This window comes from Anomalospiza imberbis, chromosome 2 (assembly GCF_031753505.1).
Source record: "Anomalospiza imberbis isolate Cuckoo-Finch-1a 21T00152 chromosome 2, ASM3175350v1, whole genome shotgun sequence".
NCBI classification, from domain to species: Eukaryota; Metazoa; Chordata; class Aves; order Passeriformes; family Viduidae; genus Anomalospiza; species Anomalospiza imberbis.
In genome coordinates, this window is record NC_089682.1 from 4,373,733 (window position 1) to 4,391,435 (window position 17,703).

At 41.1% G+C, this 17,703-nt stretch overlaps 1 protein-coding gene and 1 long non-coding RNA gene across 7 annotated transcripts in view; both read right to left on the reverse strand.

Moving 5' to 3' along the window:
* Nucleotides 1–17,703, reverse strand: part of DSCAM (DS cell adhesion molecule) — a 443,286-nt gene that overhangs the window by 289,874 nt on the left and 135,709 nt on the right. The window lies entirely within an intron of this gene.
* On the reverse strand, nt 13,721–15,217 carry LOC137468180 (uncharacterized). The gene is made up of 2 exons (XR_010995791.1): nt 15,043–15,217; nt 13,721–14,556 (listed from the first exon to the last, which is right to left on the reverse strand). It is a non-coding gene; the product is annotated as an uncharacterized lncRNA (long non-coding RNA).

Here is a 17,703-nt window from a genome sequence, read left to right on the forward strand (position 1 = left end):
AAAACCACCAAGGGTGGAGACAGGACAAGGAGAAAAACACCAAGGGTGGAGACAGGACAAACTCTCTGGATAATCCCCACCAGCATCCAGCTGTTCTCATGAGGAAAAACTGTCTCTTCACACCCAGCTTCATTTCTTGGTTTTGCTCACCCTCCTGCCCAAGAGGGACCTGCTGTAGGGAGCTGCAGTGCACGAGGACATGCTATGGCCTCGTGTCCAGCTCCTTGTCCCAACCCCCAGGGCTTTTCCCACCTTTCCCACTGCCCAGTCAGGCCTTGCCAAGGGCTTGGTCCATGCCAGGGCCAAGGAGAGGGAGGTGGGTTGGTGTGGATGGAAATCAGGAAGCTCATACATGTCAGAGACAGCAGAACTGTGCAGATGCTGCACCTGTAAATGAGACAGCAAATCTGAAATCTGCCCTTCACACACACACAATGTTATTTATTAGAGGTTTCAATCTTATTAATCATCAATTTCAATAAGAATAATTTTTTTAAAATATTAAATTCCAATCAGCAGTGTTCTGATTTCTCAGCTGGCCACCTCCATCCTTAAAAGAAAAAGATGAGGCAGAAGAGATCCCAGAATGTGGCATCTTTAGGATTTGCCACTGGGCTCCTGCCCCACGCTGAGGCAGAGTGAAGCTGGCTAATCATGGTGTTTTCCAGCCTGGAACAGCTCTGTTATCAGCCTCATGCAGGCTCTGACCCCCAAAGGCTGCCTATTGTGCAGCAGCCCAGCAGCATCTGGGGCCGCCAGCAAGGACAATGGATTGACCTGCTCAGCCTTTGCAAATTGAAGCTGCCTGGGAAAATGAAAAAAAAAAAAAAAAAAAAAAAAAAAAAAAAGAAACAAAAGAAAAGAAAATAAAGAAAAAAAGAGAAGAAAAAAAAAGAGACAGAAAAAAAAAAAACAACCTAACAAAACCATCCAACCTAGGTTTAATAGCATTAGCGTGTGGAGGAAAAAAATAAAAAATATCAGGAATCTTCAACTGCCACATGCAAAAGGGTGGTGTGCAATGAATCTGATCTAAAGAGCAAAGAATAATGTTTCAGGACAAAACAATGGATTGTGTTTAGCCAATTAAGGATGCTGTAGGTTTAAATCATGTTTTATTTTCAAATAAATAAAAGGTGAGACAATAAACTGCAGAAACATCGGAGTGAAACTGAGTTACTGCAATGAATATGCAGCAAAATGCAAATATAAGGGGATATCTAAATCAGGATGTAAAAAATGGGAAATTAGTTATATTTTTTCAAGGCTACCAGTAAAAAATGGGGAAAAGCAGACAAAAAGCACTGATCACAAAAAGATTTACTTCACACAAGGACATTTTCCTTGCAGAGGTAGTGTGGCTTTCTGGAGTGTTCTAACTGGGGTTCTAAAGGAGTTAAAAGATTAGTGACACCAGGAAAATTTCAGCAACACTGAAGTTAAATATTTTCCACTGGGCTATAAAATCCATCCACACTGGGTTTGCAATAAGGTGTCTGTTTATACTTTTCTAACACAAAAAAAACCCCCACATTAGTGATAATTAGATACATACAGAAAACAGATTATACAAAAAGCATAATGTATGAGAACTAATTTAATTTCTTCCTAAAAAGAGTTACAAAGGTACATATACCTCTCATTTTTCATACTTAGTGATACATTGCATTTTGGTGACAAACTGGTATTTGAGCCTTATTAAGTTAATCAGTAAATAAATACAAATACACCATTCCTATGCAGAGGTGAATTCATCCTTGCACAAGGAAAACCCCAGCAAACTTCAGTGCTCACTGATCCAGTGCCTCCTAAACAGAAACTTCTGCAGTTTCTGAGCTTTTAAGATTGGAGAATTTAGCTGAAATGTCTTAGCAGAAAAATACATGTTTAGAAGGCTGCTCCCATCCCTGGAAGTGTCCAAGGCCAGGACAGACAGGGCTTGGAGCAACCTGGGACAGTGGAAGGTGTCTCTGCTCATGGCAGGGAGTGGCACTGGATGATCTTTAAGGTTCATTCCAACCCAAATAATCCCATGATTTGCAGACATAGGGACATTTTTGATAACAATGCTCAGTAAATGGCAGCAAATACCATTTGCCTTTAAATCATTCATGTCTTTGTATTTAGAAGGGCCTGACATGGAATTGTATTTGGAGAGGAATCTTTCTGTCTTCTTTACCACCTTTTTATACAAATACCACAGGAAAATAACTTGATTAATGGAAGCAAAGTTCCCCCACCAAAAGCAAATATTTAATTTCTCTAATTATTACAGCACATTCCTCAGATTTCAAAGCAACTGAAGGAAATATACCCAATACCACAGCCCAAACCAATCCTTCAGGTAAAAGTTACTGCTGGCCAAAATTTCTAGCCATTCCCAGACCCTTTTTCACCATGGAGTTGTTGATTTTGGAAAAATGGAGATTCACATCCTGGATCAAGTGCAAACAGAGCAGTGACTTGGCATTCGAATCATCCTTTCTAACCTCATGTAGAGTATTTGCAGTTAACAGACACAAAATATCTCCATGTAATAACTACTTTGCAAAATCAACTTTCTAAAGGCCTCCCACTTTCACTTAAGGAACTGCATACATTGATGATTTCAAAGATATTCAGGGTGTTATGTCTCATTCAAACAAGAATAATGGTCCTTGCTGGGGATCTTTAGGTACAGTTCACTATTCCACTGTAAACAAAGGCAAAAACAAAAGGAAGAATATGACAGTTCAGGTTTTTATGCTTCAAACTGATAATTACTCGATTCTGTATGCTAGAATTTATAATCATGCATTTATTTTCCTTTCTGGGGCTCACCTGGGTAATTACATTAGAAGGTAGTGACTATGGTTTCAGAATAAGATGAGGATCAATTTTTGACAGGTCACCATTGGAGACAATTAGATGCAGCTGCTTGTAGCAGTTGGGATTACACCAGTGTGCTGGTTTAATGCAAACTATACAATCAATCTGAAACACAAGGATCTTTTGAGGACTGAATTAATGTTTGATTGAATGAACTCAAGCATTTTACAAGCCAGAGTAAGCAAAGTGCTCAGAGCCCTCAGACAAATACTAATTTGAATAACATCAAGGATGTCAGCACAAAGGCTGAAATAAGGTGCCTTGTTGGAAGCAAAGGGTGCCACGGTTTTCTTCAGCTCACATCAAACTCCCTCCCCTCTTTTAAACAAAAAATTCCATATGGTGAATGGTGGCAGAGAGAAGATGTGGCACTGCTCAGAGTGCTCAGACCTTTTCCAGACTAAGAAACCTTCAGTTATCCTGGGAGGTTTGGAGTCCCCATCCCTGGAGGTGTCCAAGGAAGACAAGGAAGACAAGGAGGTGACACTCAGAGCTCTGGGCTGGGGACAAGGTGGGCATTAGGCACAGCTGGAACTCCATGGGCTGAGATGGTTTTTCCAGCCTCAGGGATTCTGTGATTTGATTTTAATCCAAGGCAATTCACCTAACATTAATAAAGGATTTATGCTTGGATGAAGGAGATTGCCGTGCTTTAGGCAGATTTGGATGTGTATTGATGTGTTAATCTGTTGTCTTCACCAGGTATCTTTGGATTCACTGTAATCTGTGCCCTCTCCTCCAGCAGAGAAAGGCAGGAGACAAGGCAGGAGACCATTTAGACTCAAATATCTTGTATATTCTCCAAACAAATTTAGCTGGCTCTGGCATTTTATACAAGAGGATCCATTCTATTTGCCCAAAATGATACAAAATCAAGAATCCATTTTAATTCTTCTGAGAACTGATGCCTGAAGCATCCAGCAAGAGGCATAAGAGATCCTGAAAAAATTTGTCAAAAATACCCTTTTTCATAGCCCTTGCTTATCAAAACTTTATATTCCTGAAGCAAACTATTGAATTTCTCCATCAGTAATTCAAAATGATCAGCCTGACTGGAAATCCTGGAGGATGGACTTCTCTGAATGAAGGGATAAATTACTCTTTCTTAAAAATCCCTACTGGTGTTTGCTTATATTTAAGGTCGATTTCATGAGATCCAGGGAGATTTGCATCCAATGGTTCATGCATCACCCTTGCCCTGAGAATAACAGCAAGTGTTTGCAGCCAGTGCAACTCAGCAAGAAGTGAATGCAATCAGAAAATGCGTGGGAGGGAGGAGAGAAGCAAGAAAATCCAGCTATGAAAAGCATGTACGAGGTGCATTATACACTTGTTAGCAGCTGTTAAAACTTAAGCAAGGTGATGATGAACACAACTGGAATGGAAGATTAAAACAGGACTTGTACCTACTGTGGCTTGAAAAGATTTGTCAGCACAGGTGTTAAATGTTCAGTATCACTAAAATCAAAACTCCTGTAGAATTTCTAGTAGTAATTCTTACATATTTGTATTACAAAAAGAAAAAAAAAATAACAGGGGCAAAAAGGATTATTTAGTGGCCTGTGTTGCAGAGAGAAACAATGAAAATTGTGTGTGATTTATTATATAAAAATGCGATTGCATCCTACAGGGTTAATGGCAACAAGCATCATGGGAAAAGAAGCAAACATTTCATCCAGAAAAGCCTTTTTGTGCAATTTTTGTGAGGGATTCATTATTTTTCAGATGCAGTATATCACCACCTGCTCTGAGCACCAGCATTTTGCCAGAGCTGTATTCATTTTTAGGCTGTTTTTTTGCAAAACCTGTATGTCCAGCCCCAAAAGCAAAAGCATCCCTTTAGCCAGATTCCTTTCCACAGGTACATTATGGAAATCTCCAAGTCTCAGCATGTCTTGAAATCCTCCATTCACCCCCCTGAGCCAGTGCTTAAGGGGTCTCTTCCTGCAGAGCCTGCTCCGTGTTTAGTTTAAATTCCGGTGCCATCATCCAGGGCAGGAATCTCAGCTTTGGGATTCTTTGCCCGTCACCTTCAATCTGCGTTACTATGGGTACTGGAAAGCCTATTACTGTACAAGGGTGGGAGCCAGGAGCCAGGAAAAGCGCAGAGATTTGCAGCAGCAGCAAAAAAAAAAAAAAAAAAAAAGAAAAAAAAAAAAAGCCCCAAAAATAAAGGCAAACAGCAAAGAAAATTGGCAGTCACTCGTAGGACATAATTTTCTACAATATCGTTTTCTTAGGAATGCCAAAAGCATTAATGTTATTAGAGGCAAATAAAAATGGAAGGTGAGATCTCTGCTCCCTGCCCCGTAGTGTCACACAGAACATCTACTGCTCGCTGTCTTTGCTGTGTTTCTCACCTCTGCAGGAATACTCTGGGAAGTAAATATCATTCACATAAGAACAGCACTCTGTCAACAAGTCTTTTTTACCACTGAAATAATCAATGAAGGAACAGCAATCTGCCCTGCAGCCTTCTGCACTCTCCAACATCTACAATAAGATTTCTGCATGTTGGCAGTCAATACAGTTCAATTAATGTTTAATTCATGCTTTCTTCCTGAAGCAAGATGAAAAGACAGAACATTTATCAACAGCAGAACCACAGCAAAAACAAACACTTCTTGTTCCAATATTACCATCTTTTTGAGATGCAAGACACTGTATCTGAGAACAACCAAAATGTCATCTGCTGTTTGTTTTCCAGGGCTGCATTAAGTTTTGCAGATGATCAAATAAAATATTAGCCTAAAAAATATATGGTGAAGGGAATTCTTCAGTGAATGCAGCAGCCACACTAAAGCGTGATTTTCAGAGAAGATATTCTGGAATCTATACACAATCCCATTGCATCAAAGTGCGTGCCAGCTAAAAACTCAGTCCCACCAAAAATCTTTTATTTTCTGAACCCCAGATTTGTGGTTATCAGGTAGATTTCTGGCCATCCAGGTGAGTGCTGACTGCTCCTAAGAGGCTGGTAAAGCACTCCCTGCTGAACTGCCATGATCCCTCTCTCGACAGCAAGCATCTGTCTTGCTGAAGATACAGTGTTTTATCTCCATGACTCAAATGTCCAGGGCTCTAAAAATGAGAGTTTAAAATCTAATTCATGTCTATGGCCCACCTAATCACCCAGAAGGCCTCAGTAAATGCTTTTTCATTGTTTCCTTTTTCATTGCTTCCTTTTTTATTTTTTCCTTCTTCAGCTTCCTCTGCTTAACCAGCAGATCCAGGTATTCACAGTTAAAAATTAACCTCTTAAACCCAAACATGGATCCAATCCATCACCAGGAAAGGCTGGTGTAGAAAGAGGGTGAGCCCAGCCAGGGCTATCTGATGTAATTGTTGTGACATTTTAGTACAAAATATGTCCTGCCCCTTATCTTGAAACTTCTCATATCAAAATGTCTGAGATTTTGAAGAAGCAGAATGAAAAATCCTTTGTGTGAAGTGCTGGAAGAGTGGGAATGGCAGAAGAAAGGCAGGTGGCATTTTTACAGACTTTTCAGGGTGCCAAATTATTTTACACAAAGGTCATCATCCTGTACTGAAGACAAGGTCCACAACACATGCCAAGAGACCAAAATGCGACTGACTATGAGAAGTTTTGCTTGGTTACCACCATCCTGGGAAGAAAATCGTTTTGTTTTATATCAGCAGCAGTTCTGTGCTAGGATACACAACAGTCTGAATCTTTCATGCCAGGGTTTGAAAACCGTACCAGAGACAGCTACAGACATCAATAAGCATATGGGTTTTTTTTTCTTTTTTGATATGTCCTGAAGATATATCTAAATTTAGCCATGTATCATGAGAATTTAGTTGTTAAATGCTGAGAGTATTGACCTGGATCTACAAGTAATTAAAGTATTAAATGCTAGACATGACAACATGAGAAGGTCTAGAAAACAGAGCATGGAAAGAAAGGCTAGAGGAGTGGATGTTGTTTAGACTAAACAAGAAAATATTTTAGAAGATAAACAAGCAGTTTCCACAGTAGAGAGTGGAAGAGAGAAAAGATTTTCTCCATCCACCATAGGTTTGACTGGGTTGATTTAGTTTCAGTTCAGGAGAACAGTTCAGTCAGGAGCAAGAAGCACAGGATAAGCTCAGCATCCCTGAAAAATAGCACAGATGTTAGGGGATCCTGCCCTCAGGCAGGGGATGGCACAGGTGAGCTCTCAAGATCTTTTTCCAGCTAATTGTGGGATTGCAGAGCCCATGGGCAGGTTTGAATTGCATGGAGTGTCCATAAGTGGCATCCATAGTGTGCATCCTACCCAGGGGGTGTGTAACACTTGCTGAAAAGCACAGGATTCAGTTCAGTCTGGATAATTACAATAAACCTACCAATGGAAGGGAAAACACTGAGGGAAATAACTGTGTAAAGAGCATGGTTGTGTGTGACTCACGTACAGTCACGTGCCCAACTGTTATCTTGATTTTTAAAAGTGTTAAGTTTTCATTTATAGTTTTTTTGAAAGTTTTAAAGTTCTTATAAAACTTTTTTAGCCTTCTGGTAATGTTTACATATTTCTACTAGAGTTCTTATGCACTGTTTATGTAAGTAATGATTGTTTTACATTCTTTGTGGGAGGAGAGAATTGATGGACTGTTGGTTTGACCAGTGTGGTTAGAGAGGTAACAATTTCATCCTCCAATCTACTGTCACTTTTAGAATTCTACATATTACAAAATCAGAAATAATATTAGCTCTTTTTCTCTCTTGAACTCACCAAGCTTCTGTGTACTCATTTCGTGTCCAATAGCAACACCCAACAAAGCTGCTCCCCATGGAGGGTGGATGACCCTGCATCAATCCTTCATTTGCAGAGGATGAACCTGGAATGTCAGGCCCTGTGTTAAGAGTCACAGCCATAAAACTTGCCTGGTCCTCGTGGTTCTTAGCCCACCGGACAGTCTGGGAGACAGGATGAATGGGCCCGGAGCCAAACATGTTTTAAAAAGAATCCCACTCCAAGGAAAACGCTTGAAAGGAAATACACTTTATTATTATTATTATTATTATTATTATTATTATTACTAGTAGTAGTTGTAGTAGCAGCAGTAGTAGTAGTAGTAGTAAACAGCCCACAAGCTGTGGGAAATTTAGGGTAGATGTATGGAGGAAATTATTGACTCTGAGCATGATGAGACCCTGGCACAGGGTGCCCAGAGCAGCTGTGGCTGCCCCTGGATCCCTGGAAGTGTACAAGGCCAGGTTGGACACTGGGGCTTGGAGCAGCCTGGGACAGTGGAAGGTGTCCCTGCCCATGGTAGGGGAGTTGGAATCAAATGATTTTTTAGGTCCCTTCCAACCCAAACCGTTCGATGATTCTGTGCATAAAGAGAAGAGAAGAGAAGAGAAGAGAAGAGAAGAGAAGAGAAGAGAAGAGAAGAGAAGAGAAGAGAAGAGAAGAGAAGAGAAGAGAACTATCTGTGCTCCAAACACCATGGGACATTTTTCATCTGGAGGTAAAAAACGAACCAGCCTCAGGTTAAACCCTCCTAAAGTAAAGCCAGTCTAGACAGCTGCAAAGTGAGAGCTCAATAAGGCAGTAAATTATATTTCTCCACATCAGGTGATGGATTTTGATTCTTTCACTTTTATCAGATTATGCTGAGTACATGAGAAAATAAAAGCAGAAAGGATGTTTCTTGTCTCATAAGCACAGTTCAGATAAGGACAAGAAGGGAAGTTGTGCTTCCCTTTCAAAAGGCAGTGGACTGAGGAGGTATTGTTATTCAGCTGCCAAGAGCTCTCTCCCTAATGTATAGACATCAGTGTTTGCTCTGAAATATTGTCTGATATCTTAATTGGAGGCTACTTTTCACACATGGAGAAGTAAGGCACTGCTTCACTTCCTTGCAGGGACAAATCCTGTCCTAGTCCCTAGCAGAGGGATTGTCTGGAAGGAGGTGCCACAGCTTTAACTCACACAGCCTCATACTCTGATGGGATCTGCTTCAAAAAATTCCCTTTATATTATCCAGGATTGTTATGGAGTGAAAATTATCCCCTGCTCCAAAGTGTAACTTCCATCTCTTGGGATTTCCTGGATCAGAAGGAAAAATCAAACCTGCCAAAGTGAGGAGAGAACAAAACAAACCCAAAAGAGCCCCACTGAACTGTGAGCAGGCAAGTACAGCGAGGAACTCCCCAGTAAAGCATCCTATGGATTAAAAAAGTAGCTCTGAACTCATTACTGTGAAAGTGGCCACTGCAGTTGTATTTTTTTTAATGCTGTATCTAGGATCCTAAAATCATCCAGCTATGCTTATAGGAAAAGTAAAGGATTTTGTATTAACTGAGACCTTGGCATCTTCAGCTTACTCTTCCTAACCTCACCATTTCAATTGTGCCTTTCAGCACACTTTTCCACAACGATATGGGAAAAAAAAGTAAATTAATGACAGAATTTTTACAGCAGTAAAACATAATCCATATATACAGGAAATTTTAAATGAAGACCAGTTTGGCTTGATGAGGGTAATTCCATATATGCTTTATTTATATTTATGCTGTACTTACCTATCTTATGAAGCAGGCACCTTATAGCATCAATCAGCTGAAGTTCATCATATTTTTGATTTTTAGAAATGTTGAGATGCCACTCAAGAGGAAAATCCTCACCATACACCTCACTTCCACCCTGGAAGGGAGCTATACAAGTAGGTGTGCATTTAAAACAGTAGTGTTACCATGGGACTTGCTTAATAACATAAAATTCTGATAAATACTCAAGAATTTTATTTAAAGCTTTGTAGGTACCACTATGCAGCAGTTTGCCATATCACTTCTCCTTAAATTGATTAATTACTTCCACTTCTTATTCTTCTGTCTCTGCCTGTCTGTTTTTCCCCCCAAAGAGTCTAAAATGACATTTGTGATTGCTGCCGTTGGAGAATGATATTTTTATTAGGAAAGCAATTGCTACAGAAAATATGTTCAGGAAAAATTTTGCTGGTTTCTTCCATTTTTAATAAAACAAAATTATCCCATTTTCCTTCAATCTTGACCTACTAAATGGCTGCTAAACACCTGCCAGGTGAAATGCTTTTTCTTTTCACAAGGAAAGGATTTCAACATTTAGTTCACCAATTCAGCTAATGTTTAATTCATTTCCTTGTCAGCTAGCTAGATTAAAAGAAAGAACATTTGTCAACAGGAGGGAGGCAACAAGAATCCAGCTTTCCACTCCAGTCCTAATTTACAAGAGCACCAAGTTCCCATTTCTGGATAAAACCTGTCTTGGGAGGAGGGAGGCCCAAGTTGAGATTGCAAACCATAAGGAAGCTACTGGAACACAGACATCACTGATGATGGATCCTTTAGGCAAAGTCAAATTTATGATCTAGTTAAAATGGAATATCCTGGCATCTAATGTCATCACAGCACTAATGAGATAGATCTGTTGCAGCAAACTGCCTTCTTCTGTGAAATACATGATTTTCTTTATTTCCTCTGCCTCAGCTTGCCTTTAGTTTTATGCCAGGCAGGGTGCAGGAGCTGAGCATGCTGCAGGTGAGGATTTTTCCCCAGGTGCTTTGCAGCATTTGTGCATTCACTACCACTGTAAAACAGCATAAGGAATAGAAAACACAGCTCAGGGGGAAAAAAAAAAAAAAAAGCAGACATACATATTTTGTGAAGACCTAGAGAGGAAGGAGAAGGGTAGAGAAAAAAGTCTTTTATTTCTCAGACATTTGTATTTCTTTCTGAGTCATGAGAAAAGCAGTGATTAATCACAGGCAGGTGTCATGGAACAAGATACATAGCACAAGTTGTATGTGAAATGTAGACATTACCAGTGGAATCACAAATCCCAGCTTTCCTAATTGGAGATTCCCTCCACCAAAATGGAGACTATACTGAAAATGTTCATTTTAAGATCCATAACTTCTGTCGCAATAATTCAGAGTTTTGACAGCACTATAAAATGCTGAGAATACCTGGATTCTGGTTTATTCCTCATATGTCTACCCTTTCCAAAAATACATTGATTTTTATAGGTATGACAAGCTGGTTCAATTCATCTCTATGGGAAGCAATCTTTCATATCTGTACATGAATACTGGGAGATATTTTGAGCATACCAGAAAGGGTAACAAATGCAAACTGCTGTAGGCTCACATATCTGGCAGAATGACATCCAGGAAACTGCAGAAGTGCTGCAATCTCTACAATGTAATGACACTGCATCAGATAATGTATCCACCTGATGGAAACTGCTAAAAATCATATAAAGGAAGCATAAGGGGAGAAAAAAAATAAGCAAATATGTGCAGGAATAAACACAATGACTGACCTTCTGTTTGCTTTCCTCTATTGCCCCTCCCCAGCTGCTTTGATTTTGGTGTAGTAAAGTCTTTGTTGATATTGCAGCAAGAAAATGAAAGTGGAAGGGGGGGAGATTAACCCTAAAAGGAAAGAGGAACCTTTGCAGATCTCATTTATTCTGAGTTCTTCAAACTAATCCATTTGCAACTCAATCTTATCAAAAAGGAGAGAGGCTCCATATTGCAATGTTCCAGAGAAAAGGGAAAAAACCTGAACCAGCTCACATTGAGCAGTGTCTCAGCCAGAGGAATTCAAATACAGAGTTTTCCTCTCTGCATCCCCCTCAGCACTGTGGCTGCTTGCAGCTTGCACTCCATGTGTTTCCAAAAGAACCTTTGGATTCAACTAAAAATTAACATTTGAGCTCTAAATAAGAAAGAAACCTGTGCACCCAGCTAGATTCAACCATTTACAGAAGTTTGGAAGACAAATTAAGGAATTCCTTTTAGTCTCTGTATGATAAATATCTTCCTACACCTCTGTGCTTCCCCAAAATTAGGCACAGGCTCCAAAACCTTGTCTGTTCTGACCCCATGCTTGCAGAATTTGCTACTAATCTTTCCCCTACAGCAATGCTGCATCTAAATCTAAAGCTTCATTATTAAATTATTTTCTAGCCCACGAGCCCAGTCCTGAAAATGAAACATGAATATAAACTCAGGCAGTGGCATTTCAGAGACTGCAGCAGAATTGGGAAACGAGACTGCATTGTTGTAGATAACACAGAAACCAGTAATGATGAAATTGTGAAATGCTAACCTGAATCTCAGTTTATATGTCATGAAGAGGAGGTGAGCCATACGACTATTTATGGCCTTCTTGGAGGTGCTAAATCCAAACAGGAAGGATGGTCGTGATACGTGAGCTTTGCCACAGCATCGAGGATGACCTGTGCCCACAAAAGAGCACCTGCAAAATGCTGATCCAGGGCTCCTCCATAAGGGACAGCCCTAAGCTCCCTCTCTCCAGATTTCTCTCATGGTTTTACAGGAGTCAGCAACGCATCATCAGCAAAACAAAAATCCTCAGAGTGTTGACACTTGCAGTGATGAAATCTCGACACCAAGGGTGGAACTGAACACACAGGTACCTCACGGGACACGATGTTGCTACTCTCTCTCCTATACAATTCCCCTCCACCCTCCCTTTTATTTAAAGTAAAAAAAAAAAAAACCTGCTGGTAATATTCCACAGCTGAAAACCTCACCTTTATGCAGGCCTTGAGTCCAGGAAGCTGCTTCCTCCATTTCCTATCAGGGTGCAGCAGAATTAAAAACAATGGGGCTGATATTCCACTGACACCCAAGCAGGTCTTAATTGCTGCAAGAGCAATTTCTGCCAGCTTTTCACAACCAGGGCTGCTTGTGGCAGCTTCACTAAGCTGATTTTTACAATACATCATTCACCTGTCTACTGTCAGCTCCTCCTGTAATGAAATGGCCACCCAAATATTGGCTCATCAAAGAACATTAAGGTTATCCTTACACTGAATCTCATGGTCTTTCCCATAGTCCTGAAAAATTATGAACATCAGGAGTGATCACTTGAAGTGGCTGTTAGGTTTAATTTTAGCTCTTCTTTTTTTCTCTTTCAGGAAAGGAAAATTGATATTTTTTAAAAATTATATTAATAAACAAACTTGAGAAGAAAAGGCTGAGCATCTGCTTTATTACTGCCCACTGATAATGGCAAACCTGAAGCAGTAGTAAACCAGGAGTAACATTTTCTGCCTAAGCTGAAGATTTTTCTTCCCTTTTGTAAGCACCAACCTCATGTCATTTTGAATGATAGTTCTTTTTGTCTATTTTTCCCTCCAATCTAATACCTGTCACAGCCATCACACCACCGACAGCCTTCTCATAGGCTTTAGTTAACCCACTGATCCATGGAAAAGCAGAACCTGGAGCCTGCAGAAGCCTTTGCTTCCTGAAACCTATATTTGCTTATAGCTTGCCCTTAAAAACTTAGGTTTGTGCATATTTTGGATACCCCACTTGCTTTACTTTTTGACGAAGGTAAAAAAATGAAGCACAAACCCAGCTGAGGTAGTGGGGTGACAACATCTAAATTTTAACAGTGTTGAGTAATAAAATATCCCTGGAGACTGGAGATGGTGGGGGGAGGACTCAAAAGCATATCAAATTAAACATCTTTGAGTCCTTGGGGGCACAGCCAGAGGGGGGAGGGAGAAGATGTCATCTCATTTCTCCAGTCAGTGCTGCCTGCAGATGCAGGTTAGGAAGGAGAGCAGGAATCCATTTGTTGAAATGCTCTTCCCCCAGATTCGTCTGCCCTCTCTTTCTTAGTGTTTTTCATCAGCATTTCTTCCATTTTCATCATTTTATGAGACTGATGCTTTATGGGTTTCTTTTTTTTTTTTTTTTTTTTTTTAATGAAGTCTTCTAAAATATTCATTCAAATATTTCCCCTAAAAAAAACCCCAAATAACTGGCTTAATTAATGAAAGCTCTTTTGTCCCTCTTTTTTTTTTTTTTTTTTTCAAATAAACCTTTGCATTCCTCCAATCATTAATTAAAATTAAATTTTAAAAATAAAAGCAATGGAGGCCTCAGAACCTATCAATAATTAACTAAGGAATTAAACTGATCAGCTAGGGGTGACACACGTGACAGCACAGGTGTCCTGCACTGGTGATGTGTCACACACTGATACCTCGTGTCATGTGTGGGGAGCTCTGAGGGTTGGAGAAAATGGGTTCAGCTCCCAATTATGGGGCTGCAGGACAGCTACAGGCTATAGATTGGCTGCTTGCTAATTAAGTGGCAAAATGCAATTTCAGTCTCTGCCCAGCTTTGTATTGCATGACCTTCCTTTTTCCTCCCTCTCTAGAAAATAAAATTAGCTCCCCTGGCAAGTGACACCATTCACCTCCTCTAGGTTCTTCCCATCAACTTGATGTAGTGTTTTCCACTGCTCTGTGACCACCATCCCAACCTTTCAGCAAAGAAATAACCACACAACTGATTTATTTATATTTTTTAAGGCACTGAATGCAATGAAGCTTTCAGATTTTTTCCCAGCTGCTCTGAGCTGCACCAGCACCAGTAATGTCCCCATCTGTAACTCTTCCCAGGGATGTGCAAAATTCACAGCTCCTCCAGCATTCTCCCAGTGCCCAGCTGGCACTGGGAACCACGGTATTCCTAGAGAACACAGTGATGCTTCAGGATTTTAGCTTTTCTGTTTTTCATGTATTTGTAAACCTGCAATTCTTCAGTGTATAGCTCTAAACTCCATACAGTGTGAGCTGCTGCTTTCCCAGTTTGGTCAGACAACACAATTCCTCTCCAGGCCTGGGAATCAAGGACACCTCACTGGCTCAGGCCCTGAGAAATGTAAACAAAAGTGAGTTTGGGGGGAGCAAACCTGGGGTAAATAACTTCATTACCTGAAGCTGTAATTGGAAGATTAACCCCCAATATGCAAATGGACCAAACTTATAAAAGTGTGAAAACTGTGACCCATCATCCATTTTGGGTGTAGCCCCTGAAGGGGCTTCATCTTCCCGAAATGTACCTGAAGGCCCTTCAATAAATAGAACTGCTTTTTATTCTCTTAATTTTGTCTGTCCTCTGTTATTAGGTAGCCCAAAAAGGCATCAACAGCTGTGTGGGGAGAGAGATTAAGTACAACTGGGGGAAAAGGAAAAGGCAGAAAAAATTAACATCCATTAATGGCTGCTCTGTTGCGTGGGCCCCGACAAGCATCTCCTGACGGCACCGGAGCGCGGCACCCGCTGCAGCCCAGGGAACACGGCGCAGTCACGTTGGGAACAGCAGCTGTGGGAGCAGGGGTGAGTGGAAGAGACAGACCCAGGGGAGGGCAGGAGCTGAAGGAGTTTGGGCTACTCTCAGAGGTCGGGTTTGTGGTTTTTCCCAGTGGTGGTTCTGGGCCGGCGCCGGGCGATGAGTCAGTGCTTGTCACTGACGGGGCTCTGCAGCGGGGAGATCTGCAGCGCTCTGACAGCCTGTCACCAGCAGCCAAGCAGGATGGCACTGCAGAGTTAATAAGGCTGGGAGACCGTAAACACAAGGAAACCAGAAATAAAAAGGCCAATGAGAAATGCGAAGCGATAAACTACAAATTGCACAGCACCAAAATAGCGTTTCTGCACCTTAAACTAGATTTGTTCTATGGGTTGGTTTTTTGTTGGGTTTTTTTTTCAAGCTTTGCAAGCCTGTATGCTAGGGAAAATCCTTTCAATTGCTCTCAGACACCCAAAAAACTAAAAATAACCACACACATAGCCCAGTGGCATGATGTGCTCACTCCTGCCTATGCCAACACTGAGATTTACAAAACAGCTCATTCAGCCTGATAACAGCATGGGACATCCCTCACGCTGGGTTTTCCTCTCCAGGGATGGAAAGTCTCCTTCGTAGACAGTGACACCCTTGCAGAATGCCTGCAGCCTGTCTGGAAAGGGCACAGCTGCTATTTGGCTCACAGAATCCCAGAATCATTGAGGCTGGAAAATATCTTCAAGATCATCAAGTCCAAGCTGCACTCAATGCCCACCTTGTCCCCAGCCCAAAGCACAGAGTGCCATGTCCAGGCCTTCCTTGGACTCCTCCAGGGATGGAGACTCTAAACTTCTCTGGGCAACCCCTTCCAATGCTTGTCAACCCTCTCCATGAAGAAATTCCTCCTGATGTCCAACCTGAACCTCCCCTGGTGAAGCTTGATGCCATTTCCTTTTGTCCTGTCTCTTGTTCCCTGAGAGAAGAGGCCAGGAGAACACCCTTGGCTGGCTGCAAGGTGAGCTGCTCAAAGTGTGCACAGGTAAACAAAACCAGCCCTAGAGCAGAAAGTTCCAGAAGAAAGCTGGATCTCTCCTTTTCCTGAATAAACTGGTACAGATCTGAATTGGGTGAGAGAAGACAAATCCTGGGAAGGACAGCGGGTCAGGATCTTGCTAGAAGGGCATTGCTGCAGGAGGAAATTGAGGAAGCAGACATTGGTAGGATGTGGAAACTGGAACCTGTCCTGACAGCCTGGATTTTTATTTACCAAGTGCTTTGTTGAGCTGGGCATCCCTGATGTACATTACAAGCAGAGAGTGATATTAACTCCACTGCTCAGTGCCAGTCCCTGCTCAGGGGCCAGACTCACATGTACTCTGCTCCCTTAGGCAGCTTGGCACTTCTGAGCCTTCCTCAGGACTCCCAGAAGCACAGTGTTCCCATCCTCTATTCCTGTTATTTCTAACAGCAGAACTCTTGGCAGGGAATCACCATTTCTTTATTTCATTTTTGGTTTGTTTGCTAAAAGATGGGGGAGCATGGAAAACACCGAAAAAGAATAGTCTGAAATTTCAAACTTTTTTTTTTTTTTTTTTTTTCCCAGCACTATTCGATTCTTTAAGGATTCAAAGGCGTGTAAAAGCCTCCACCTAATGAGTAAATCAGAGTGCATCATTTGGTCCCTGGCAAAAAGAGGCAATTTGAATGCTTAGTCTGTGTGGGTTTGGTTTCTCACTGTTTCCTCTGCAACTCAGTGCTCACAGATGCAGCATCTCTTCCCTGCCTTCTTTCCCCAAACTGCTTTTAACCCAGTAACCTCTTTTCTTCTTCCTTTGACTGAGTCCACAGCTGGATTTTTTTTACCTTTGGACACACCCACATTCTAGGCATGTCCAGAAAAAATTAACCAATTAAGTCATCCAAAGCCCCGAGCATAGTTAACATTCATTTAGAACATGAAAAGAGCAACACACCTTCGCGGGGCTTTGCCAATTACACGGTGTTTCAGCCAAATGCAAATCATGCCAGAATGGAAATTCCAAACTGTGCATTATGTTCATTTCTAAACCCTGTTAACTTAATTAACTCTTGGTTAAATGTGCACTGATCTCAGACGTGAAGCATGTTTGATGAGGCATGAGGCATTTTTCATTAGGCAAAAGAAAGAATTTGGAATGTGCAAACCATTTGCAACAAGAGAGAAGACTCTCTTCCTCAAATTGTATACAATTCACACCCAATTTGTAGTCAGTGAAGGTTTATTTTCTACTTGTACTTTATAATGCTCTTGTCAGTTTTACTTGGATCACAAAGCATCATTTGAGCAACTCTATCCATCCAATGTGGAAGGTAATATTCTGCATTGTCAGTACCATTTAAAATGCAGGAGCAGGCAATATGAAAAATGATTAAACTATCCAACACAGGTTGTATTTAACCTGTGTTGCCACTGCTAAATCCATACACCGAGTGGCTGCGTGGTGCAATTATTGGAGGCACAAGTCCAGATCCTCAGATCCTGTACCCAGGAGGCAGTTAGACATTTCTAAAAATAAACAAATAGCAGGGAAGGGGCTTATCATTCTTAGCAGAGCTGTGGCTTTTTTTAGTGAACACAGATCCACCCCAGAAATAAATAGAGGAAGGTGCACTTCACTAGCTGCTAAAAACTTTGTTGTTTGCAAATTGATCATTATGTCAGGATACTTAGCTGGTTTGGGGTTTTTTTTG